We start from the raw sequence: 11,732 nt of genomic DNA on the forward strand, positions 1-11,732 counted from the left end.
TTGTAAACACTGAAAAATCTGTTTTAATGTTTTTCTTAACAACCGCAGAGATAACTTGAGTTATGAAAGTCCCAAGTGTTAACAAATCAACATGAAACGTCTACACCCACAGACCCAGAATCTGACATATATCATGAACAGACCAAACATTTGCAGATTTTAATGACATGTCTGTTGAAGTGGATGGACATATAAGGGTGGATAGTGTTATGAATAGAAATAGAGCTGCAATTAATGAACATGCAGACTCAATAATGGATTACAGCTTCACCATTTCAACAAAATTTAGTAAAGAATTCTGTTTGTTAGCGTTTCCAATAATCCTCTGAGCATGGACCAGTTAGTTGGGACATGTAACAGCCAATTACACTTCATAGATTGTGGGGTTGGGTATGTCAAAGTAGAATAAAGCATGTTAACTTGATCTATAGCTGGGGGAGGGGACATGAAGCACATTCAAATGAATCTGTCAGACAGATAAAGACACAATCAGCAGTGTGTGTGTGTGTGTGTGTGTGTGTGTGTGTGTGTGTGTGTATTCCCTGGGCACCAGTAGGCGGTCAGGTGGTCCTCTGTGCTCTCAAATCAAGCGTCTCACCACCCCACCAACCACCCCAATGCCATTGTGAGACGCAGAAGCTGCATGACTGATGCAACAAAAGAGAAGACATTGATCTTCCAAGACAAGCACTGCTCTCAGCTCACTGTGCTGCGTGGTGAAGGAAATGAGCTGATCCTCTCTAGCAGGCCGCAACTAAGCTTTGCCTTTAAACCCCCCCCCCCCCCCCCAAAAAAAAAACAAAAAAAAAACCTGTAGTAGCACTTAATCCACAGCTCCAGTAAGAAGGAAAACTTGGGAACAAAATGAATATGTGTAACAGGCCCTGTAAGATTCTAGAAGAATGTGGTAATAGTCTTTAATAAAGACCAATAAAGAAATCCCAAGCTTTTACAAACTAGTGTAAATTCAGGAAATATGAATCTCACAGGCCAGATTTGATGTTAAGTCAGGATATTTGTCTCAGTGCAAACAGAAAGCCCGTCCAGCCCAGAGCACTGACAGGTGTGGCATTTCTAGTGTACCCTTGAGCCTGGTACTTCAGCTCACTTATCACAGCTTAATTCAATTGCTCCAATAAAACAATCCAGCTGCATAAACATGTTACAGAATGTGTGAAATCTAAAACAGAGAGCATCTTTAATGCTCCCTGGATAACACTGTCTGCTACAGGGACTAGTAAATCATTTCACTCTGTAATTTAATGATTTAAGAGCTCAGTATTTGTCACATTGTCAAGTGGCACCATGCTGGGCCAAGGTGTCACCTTCTTATGTGTCCATTACTGTGAGAGTTCACTCTCCCAAATGGCAGAATGGGAGGCCCCATTTGGGGTGGCTGGTTGAAGCTGTAACAGCAACGATTCTGTGCTTAGGGCCTGGGCTTTTACACCTGTGTGTGACACAAGGGAGACTCAGCAATGAGTGAGGGAGCCAGCCAGCTGTGCTCTCTTGTGGTAGCTTCAGGGATAGTCTGGAAAATGTCAATGCTAAAATTCTTTTTCTGTGAGCCACTAAAGTCACTCTGTCTGTAATTCCACTAAACTAATACAAAAAAATACTTTACAACTTCTGAAACACACATGTTGTTGTGACTCAACAGTCCTGATTTAGCTGCATTTGGGCTTTTATGTAACTGCAGATGTACTATCAGTTGTGAGAGCTCGCACTTGCACATGCAAAACCTTACCTCTTGAGATGAGGTCACAAGATGAACACTTGAGCCAGTATTCTTTGGGGGGTTGTGGGGCTCATTGCTTCGCTCACTGCTGCTAGATGTAATTGCTCACTAAATAACCATCTCTCAGGGGTGGCCAGCCTGCCATTCAGCGCAGGTCTGCACAGTGTCCTCTCCTGCTCTGAGGCCAGTCCAACACGTACAGTGGCTTTCCTCTGTCTCCCAGGACAGCTCCGTCAGCCGCTTCATCAAAGCTGATTGCTGGAGACATTCCTCTCCCAGCGATATATATTCACCTGATGTGAAGCAGACCTGTGTCCTGTACACTTACCGAGGTAGGGAAACAAGAGGAGTCTTCTTGCTGCGGGAACTGGAGGGTTCAATTTGGCAAAACATTGTGGTGAAAGAGCTTGACAAACGTTTTGCAACAATATAGTGATAGCCACAACCATGCATGCGCAAACACATACGACACACTAGAACTTTCCAGATATACTCAAACTGCTCAGCCCCAATTAAGTTAATCCACAGATTTGTCCCTGTGAAGTGGTACAAGCACCCCTGCTAGCCAGCTGACACTTCAAGCAGACACAACACTCTTTTGTCACAATGAAATTAATCATTTTTTTTAAAGTTTCTTATAAAAGCCCCTCTCCATCTGTTTGCAATCCCAGCATAATGCTATCATCACCTGTTTCCATGGTCCCGGTCACATCTGGCTTGCATTACAGACCAAAAGAAGAAAAAAAAAATCACACAAGGTGCATTTTTTCTTCCCTCTTTGTGTGTGCTTTACTTTAGTATCTGGCTCATATTTCTGAAATAGGCTACAACAACAAATTAAGATCTGAGACATGGCGGGAAAAAACACTTATATCAAGCAGCAATTTGCTTTAAATTTCAGAACCAGACTCCCTGGGGGTCTGAACATATTAAATGCAGGAGTTTAAGTGCTCAGTAAGGTTTATTGCAATGTAAAGCTAGTTTACAAAGATAACAGAGGGTTCAGTTCTTAAAGCTGGCAAGCAATGACTCCAATTTGTTTGTACTTAAATCCATTTACTTGTAAATAAAGCAGAATCCCTTTCAATGTGAGTCTAGTGTGAAGGTAGTGCTGCGCTGTTAATAGTAGCACCAATATATCTCTTTAGGGAAGCAAAATGCTTTGTAAGTAATACTGTGCATGCCAGATTCTTCTGATATAATGTTAAATTGATGTATATATGCAGCTACAACATGCACATGCTCTTATATAGCTGCATGCGTTAGAGGGGGTAAGATTTGCCATAGGATACCATAATAGTAAGGACACACACCATTGGGTGTAAGAGAAATCTTGCCCAAGGAAATGTATTTCCCTGCCTCATAACAGTCTGGAATTTGTGTATCCGTTCTGTCTCTCCCATGGACACCAGCTGTGCAGCTGGTGCTTGCTGGAAACTGCAGTTAGCCTGGAGTCGTGAGGGATTTTTAACACAATTCTCCCATGTGCATTCAAGGAAGCAGTAATGTCATGCAATCGGGGCCATGTTATCATTGTGTGGATCCTGGAGAGTGATGTCAGAGGAAAAAGGAAACTAGCTAACTCCCAAACCAAGAGAGCAAAGGTTAGCGGCAGGTTGGCAGAGACCCAGATTGGCTTAAATACTTTCCTTATTCTCTGTCCCTTTTGCTTTTCTTAAAAGCATAGTCACTCCATCCAAATGGCTCACATGGAAGGGATTCTGCTTCCTTTGGCATATCTGGTTATCAGCTGTGATTTATCATAATGGAGTAATAGTTGTCATTTTGGGGTTAAAGATAACAGCCCCTTTAAATGGAACATCCTGTGAGATGGCTCTGCATTGATGGAATACACTGTTGTAAATGGATGAAGCTGAGACAAATGGATAAATGGACAAACTAATTCATTCTCTGCATTAATGTGAGCTTTTCATCATCTGTAATGAAAAATCAACACTACCTAATCTATTATGTGAAAGATCATTTTGTGGATGTCCATATTGTATCACTCTTCTGGAAGGAAGGATCAAAGCTGACTTTTTTGTAGGGAGTGTGCAGCATTAATGCATCTGAAGGAGTCTGCTAAAATGTGTCAAATGTCACTGCACAAATATGGATATTAAACTACTGTGACACACTTTCCCGGTACAGCTTACGATTGTTGGAAAAATCAAGTTCTATGTATCAAGCCTTGCATTTTTTCCAGTTAACAGCATCATTATTCGGTTGCCATGTTGTATGATGACTCAGTCCTGCTCTTCAATGGTGACAACCATTTATGTTAAACGTTTTTTGGCACCTCTTCATTGTACTATGTTCAGAGTCATTATGGGAATTTGAGGGAGTGGTCTTACGAGAAAAGAAACTAATGTGATATCACTGGTGTGAGTGTGTGCTTGTAGGAAGGGGTTTCTAGCAACTGAGTCAGTACAGTGGTGCTGAACCACGCTCTGAGGCAAACCAGCCTTCCTCAGATTGCAATAAATAAGTTGTTGTCACTTCAGCAGAGTGCTCAGTTAACTCAGAAGAAATGCACCTGTATCATGTTGGATGTGGACGGATACTCTTATTACCACAGCTAGATAACTTATGGCCCCAGATGGCCCAAAGACCCCAGGCTGGCTGTGTGTCAATCAGTTTGGGTAATTTCATTTAATGCTAATTTATTTGGAAAATACAATATCAACTGAAAAGATAGGAGCCTTCCAACATTAATATCCTGGCAGTGGGTTAATGTTTGGTTCCTGGCTACCTGCGGGCAGAATATTCTGTAATTTGGACATGTTCTTAGTCTTGTCCCATAAAATGCTTTAGATGCTGTGCAAACAAGTTATGATTGAGTGCATGCACAGCATACAGCATTACTGCAGCAGCACTGGTGAAGAAAAGGGAGTGTTGGGTTGCTTTCATTTCAAGCTCTGGAGAGGCTTGATACCATATTTGAATTTCTGCATGCAACTTCCCTGTTCCATTGTGTTCCATGTTTTAGTTTTTTGGTCTACGTGAAAACTACTTCCTTTTTTCCTGATGTGACTGCTCACAAGAAGACTGGCGTTGTCGATGACACTAACAAGGGACCTGGTGTACAGTTTGTATATGACTTTGTATAAGCCTGTCCAGGGATCATACACAAGAATCATCACAGCCGCCTGTCTTGGCCAAGCTGAAAGCCAGGGTGAAAGTGTTTTTTGAGAGCCAGTCTGAGACAGTCTGCTCCCTTCATGTTCACTGTTTGAATTTTACCAGATGAAATGTGTTACTAAAGTGATCAACAGTGGGCAGGAATCTTGGTTTTTCCTACTCACTATAGTCCCCATGTTTGTGGAACAGATAAATGAACTGAATCGCTTCTGTTTGGGTACAGCTTTTCCTCACAAATAATGACTTCCATCTTGATTTGGCAGGAGAATTATTAGCAAACTGAAAGTGTAGAGGCATCAACCTGCACAGACTGCAAATTATATCTGATTGTATTTTGATTGCGTTGTCATCTGCCAGTAAGAGTTCACCGTGTTTCATGTGTCCACTCCTCTAAAAGTAAGCAGATATTGATGATGGTGGATGTCTGCTTTGCAGCCAACTGGACTTCCCATGTTTGGATTTGATGGCTTCCAGCTTGTTCTTGGGCTTCCCATTTTAAAGGGTGGGAGTATGTAAAGGAAAACAACTATACTGCTTAACTTTACCCAATAAGACTGCTGTTGCACAACATTTTACATAAGTGAACATTTCCTTTTTTTTCTTTACTGAACAGTGATTACAGTGCCATACAAAATATATCCAACTGAATTTAAAAGAACATCATAATTTATAAAACCAACAGATGTGATCTGAATATTTAGAATGAATGCTTTAAAAACTTTTTTTTTTAAAGAAAAAGATTCTTATTACAGCATTCAGTGCTTGACACTCTTGAAACTACAAATAAAGAGGAACTGAACTAAAACTAAAACAAAGTAGTTTTCGGAGTAAGTTTTCTTTTACACTAAAGAAACACTGGTGGTGTCTCCCTTCCCTCCTTTTGGAAACAAAGTTAAATGGACCAAATGGTGTTTTTCAGACCAGCATCACCTGAACTTCCAAATGGTTTCTGTTATTCTTTTTGTAAAACCATTCCTTCTTTTATATGAGACTCCTCTAGCTTTGTATTATAAATAGAAACACATGTGTAGTACAGTAAAAGCTCCAATGGAGATCAGCTACTACATGCTGACTGTTGCAACAACCAAACATATAAACAACACCAATTTGCTGTAAACATTTAGAAGTTTTCGTAGGAGTTCAGTGTTTTGTAGACTTTCTTTCGAATCTGAGGAAAGATGTATTTCCTTTTACTTCCAGAATTAGACCCTGGTTCTTGTGGGCTGTTTAAAAACAGCCATAAACATTTATTTCTCTCTTTCTTTTATAATGCTGCAGCACATGTTGCAGACTGTTTCTCCATAATAATGAAGCTGTTGGAGAAGATTTTCATAAAACAAATTTGACAGGTTGATGGAGACTACTGGATATATTAACAGCCATTGTTTAAGGCCGTCAGCGTTGATACGCCAGGACTGATCATGTTGTACTTGACAATTAATAAGTATTAGTAGCAGATATAAACTTTGAGTGATGATATATTAGAAACATGTTTGAAACGCTGAAAAGACTTTGTTTTTATGTCAATACACTCTGAACTGAGACTCTATAGAGGACACATTGTTCATCAGTAGTGTGTGTGTGTGTGTGTGTGTGTGTGTGTGTGTGTGTGTGTGTGTGTGTGTGTGTGTGTGTGTGTGTGTGTGTGTGTGTGTGTGTGTGTGTGTGTGTGTGTGTGTGTGTGTGTACTTGTATTACTGATTTTGTGGGGACATGCATGTTGTTACTTTGTTTACACAGCCAGTTTAAACACATTGGGTTAAAATACAGCTTCAGGAAATGAATGTAAGTCAATGTACTGTCCTCTGAAGTGACAGAAACACGGCTGTGTGTGTCGTGTGTGTGTGTGTGTGTGTGTGTGTGTGTGTGTATGTGTGTGTGTGTGTGTGTGTGTGTGTGTGTGTGTGTGTGTGTGTGTGTGTGTGTGTGTGTGTGTGTGTGTGTGTGTGTGTGTGTTTGAGAGAAATGAGTATCTTACATCACACTTACACTCATACATCCTTCTTTGACTCATACTCGATCGCATACTGCAGACAGATGGAAACTATTTCAACATAATTAGCGACTGTGAGCATTATAACCATTAAACTGACATAATGTTGGACGCAGGCTTGTGCTTATTTTTGGGTATCCTTCATGAACAAACCGACAAACTCCCAACTTTCAGAAATAGTCCGTGATGATGTAAAATATTACGTATATGATCTATTTACTGTTGCATTGTTACATTTACCAGTGGGAGACTGTCCAATGTTTGACAGTAAAGACTGCCAAGCCTACTCAGTAAGGCGTCTCCGACTTGAAGAGGGAAGTATTAAAGCCTCCATCTGGGTCAGTTTGATAGGTGTCATCTCCTGCCTCTCTGCTCCCACTGTATTGAAGCGAGCACGACTCAAGCCTGGATAGATGTGTCAAGCACAAATTTTATGATGACATTCAAAGCCGCAATGTCACCATCTCATTTAAGTCCTTAAGGTACAAATGAGTCATTTCATTAGCCCCAGAATGAATTTGGCACACCATGGAAAACCAATAGATCACATCAGTAATTCTTTTCTTAAGGAAGTTATATCTCAGTGGATGAATCTAAGAAACTGTGCTGCAAAATTGAACCTTGTGAGGTTATTGAGCTGTTGAGGGAGATTAGCATGCAAATGGCTCTCATAGATCATTTTTCTGAGCATAGGGTAATGGCTGGTCAATGATACTTATCAAGCTCCATAAGTGCTCCTTCCAATAAATACATCGTCTGGGTCATTTGTATTGGGATTCAAGTGTTGATGGATATGGGATTACCACTTAACCTTGGAGTAATTCCAAGACACCGCTTAAATCATCCAATACATTATCTATCCCATAACGGCTTGACCAGTCTTTAAGGATATCACTTCTTAATGCAAAATATGCTTTATGTGATAAATTAAACTTGAGGTGTTGGTGACCTATTAATCACATACATGTACTCATGACAGGGTATCACTGTCCCTTTATATTCAAAATGTTGTTACTGTTTGTATCTTTTATGTGTAACAAATGCCTTATGATTATATTATAATTACACCTCAGTGTGTTACAATCAGGACACTTTATGTGGTTTGTTCAGGAAATACAGAATTGTAAAACTACAAGCAAGCTTCTTGAACATGTTTAATCTTCCTCAGGTCAAGCAGGTTTAAATTTGTCTCACAGCCTGCTAACCAAGCAGGACACTGATGTATGAAAGTTGATTATGATCATGTGCTTCTTGTAGGAGGCCAGCTCGTGTTTCCTAACCAACACTTGACCCTGACCCTGCCTGCCATGATTATATTTGAAGAGTTTCATTCCAAAACACTGTATAACCATTTGGGAAATGTTCAGTCCCACACATGATCCTGTCCTCAGAAACATAACTGTTTTTTATTAGCCATACAATACAAGCAGCAATTTTGGGCTGTCAGTTGGTCGGTCCAACACTTCAGTCGAGACTGACTTCAACTCTAGTTCCACCATGACGTTGACACTTTTGGATTTTAGTGAAATAGCTGAACAACTTTCACATGGATTGTTATTAAATTTTGTGCAGATAATCCCGATGCACAGAGAATGAATCCATATGACTTTGGTGATCTATGATTTTCCTCAATTTTTAAGTCTGTAATGTATCCTAATACTCATATGCCAATGTAAGTGCGAGAAGTATTGGTCACTGTAATCATTCCTCCTGTCCATAAAGAGCTCTCATGTGCATCCTGTGTAAGAGATTAATTCTATGATGTGTAAAAATGAATTCATACTCTTCAATATATTTTTAGCACTAAATGTCCTCTTTTAATGTACATATACAGGTGTGGATATGGTGGATATCTTATTTCTGAGGTTTTTATTACAAACTCAGTTTTATTGGTAGATGATACATTTTGGTATCTGCCAGTACCTAGAACACAAAGAACAGAGCTGCCATAAAGCAAAAAGAAGTTACTAGAACAAATTGTTAATTTTATCTTTCATGGGAGTATAATCAAAGACTACTGTATATTAATTTCCCAAAGTCGTTGTTTGATGACAAATAATGTATTTCAACAAACATTTGTGTTTTTAAGAAGCTCCCTTTAACTGATTATTCATTCTTAAAACCATTAATAGATTTTGAGCTGCGTTCCCACACATTGTCTAAAGCCTTTGCTCACCCAACTCTCATTTTCTTCCGCTCTGAATGTCAAATCTGCCTCAGACCTCTAAATCCTCTAATGGGACACAAAGACACATACTGCAAACTCTCATTCCAGGCTGTGGATTCCCTGATTTAGAAACTGATATTTTCTTTAATGTTAAAAACTCATGTCCTCTTCTCTCTCATCAAGACATGAGCTTGTCACAGCATCATTTTGTGGAGGAGTCACTCCTCTGCAGATCTGTTCACTCAGTCAGACCTGACTCACACTACACTGGAATGAGAAGCATGTACAGAGACGGTTGCACAACATTTCAGTGAGAAGAATCAGACCTCTCCTGCACACACACACACACACACACACACACACACACACACACACACACAGACACACACACACACACACACACACACACACACACACATGCACACACACACACACACACACACACACACACACACACACACACACACACACACACACACACACACACACACACACAGATTTGCTTAAGTCACTTTTGGGGTGTTTGTATAGACTTACTCAAACCCTAACTTTAACCACTGATTCAAAAATCTGTGTTTTACCAACTGGGAAAGTCTGGAGTGTGTCCCTGAAAGTGACTTAAGTAGCACCCACACACACACAGAAACACATATGTTTACTTAGGTCACTTTTGGGGACATTACATTATTTTATTTTCCTGGAGACTTACCCTAACCTTAACCATTACTTGCCTAACCCTAACCCCAAACCTTAACCTAACCCCAACCTTAACCGCTGACCCACAAATCATCTTTTTTCCCAATTAGGGACACGGCTTTTGTCCCCAATTGCACAAGCCTTCCCCAATTAACTGGTCTTGAAAGTAGGATAAGTCAGCCCCCCCCCCAAAACACACACACACACACATACACACACACACACGCACACACGCACACACACACACACACACACAGACACAGAGAGAGAGAGAGAGAGAGAGAGAGAGAGAGAGAGAGAGAGAGAGAGAGAGAGAGAGAGAGAGAGAGAGAGAGAGAGAGAGAGAGAGAGAGAGAGAGAGAATGTGTTACAATGCAATACACCCTAAAACTGGGTTCAGCATACCAGCCGAGTTGAAACAACAAATGCCCTTTCAGTGAAGAAAATGAAAAAGACCAGACAACATCGAAGATGATCAACCAGACACAGAAGGATGTCCCTGTTTGGTTAGTTAACTCATGTGAGAAAATATTATGAAAGAACAGATAATAGGAAAAGCAGCGCTATCTTGCTGGAATATTAACTGAAGCTATAAACATGGCTTTTGAAGGATAAGGGTCCATCTGGACAAAGGGTGAATGTCCCTGTCAGTGTGTGGTCTGTTTCCAAGCTGATGTCCTTAACTGTGGGGTTACGCTTGCACACACTAAGAAAATAAGGTTTTCTAAAGGGTTCTCACAAAGAAGATATGGACCTAACTGGATCTATTTTTCTAAAAAAAGATTCAATGATGACCTAAAGAAGATTTCAAATCCATTGTGTACTGAAACATGAATCTAGAAAGAGTCACCATGATATATTATATTTGTCTTTCTCATATTAATCCAGTGATCCTAAATACTTTGTGATGTGCAATGATGTGCAATAAAAATAAAGTTAAAGCAGCTAAATAGTTGAACCAGAAAGGAATACCTTAAAAAATATGTATAATTCAAATTTGAGTTTCTTAATAAAAATACTGATATTGATAATACTGATATAATGATATCTAATCTGACTCATAGTTCTATAGTATTTCTACAGAAGACACATAAAGGTTCAAGGATGCACTTTTTACTTGAGAGGGTGTGTCCATAGTTTGCGCTGACATTCCCTGTCGTGTTAACAGAGTGCTGCAATAAAGAGATCATTTTTTCATCTTCCCCTTGGAAAGGCTGCAGATACCAACTGGGAAGTGGATTTTTGGAAAATGTACCCTGATAATTTAACAGACAATTGCCGAGGAAAGGTTCCAGTGCAGTTTGTTCACATCTGTTCGTCTCGCGCAAGAACACTAACACGAATCAGATTCATATTTCTATTGTTTTATCTCCTCTCATTGGGCACATGTCTTCACCTCTCCTTTTTAATATATCAAATATGGCACTGAATGTATGTCACTGAATGTGCTGTTTCATCAGATAGAAAATCAAATTAAAGCAAATATTTACAAGGAGCCCCATTAACTGGTACCATTCATCCTGAATAGTTTACTTAAGATACATGTTAATATTGTTATCTCTGTCTCAATTTATATGTTGCTTCAAAAATGTAGGGTGAACAGCGTAACCTATGGTTACCTTTTTTAATTTAACAAGTTTGAGATATGACTTTAAAAAGCAAGGCTTAATTTTCCTCAACAAGGGAGATAATATTTCTTTTAAATATTCTTTGGTCTTTCAAATATTTTAACAGAATTTTAAGAAAACAATTTCTTTGTATTTAATCCTCAGCTCCTCATCCATTTTACCTGTTGTGTTCAGCACACTCCCACACTTTTTATTTTATAGTATTTGTTTACTTTACTCAGTGGCTCTTTCAAAGTCTAAATTTAGACAACAGTGCAGTTAAGTAACTAGGTTTAGGTCACGCATGTAAACGTGAAATTGTTATTAAGCAAATTATGGCCTTGAAGCTGAAGAACAAACCAGTCTGAAAACCCCCCATGATTTTGAATT

This window comes from Scomber scombrus, chromosome 1 (assembly GCF_963691925.1).
Source record: "Scomber scombrus chromosome 1, fScoSco1.1, whole genome shotgun sequence".
Lineage (NCBI taxonomy): Eukaryota > Metazoa > Chordata > Actinopteri > Scombriformes > Scombridae > Scomber > Scomber scombrus.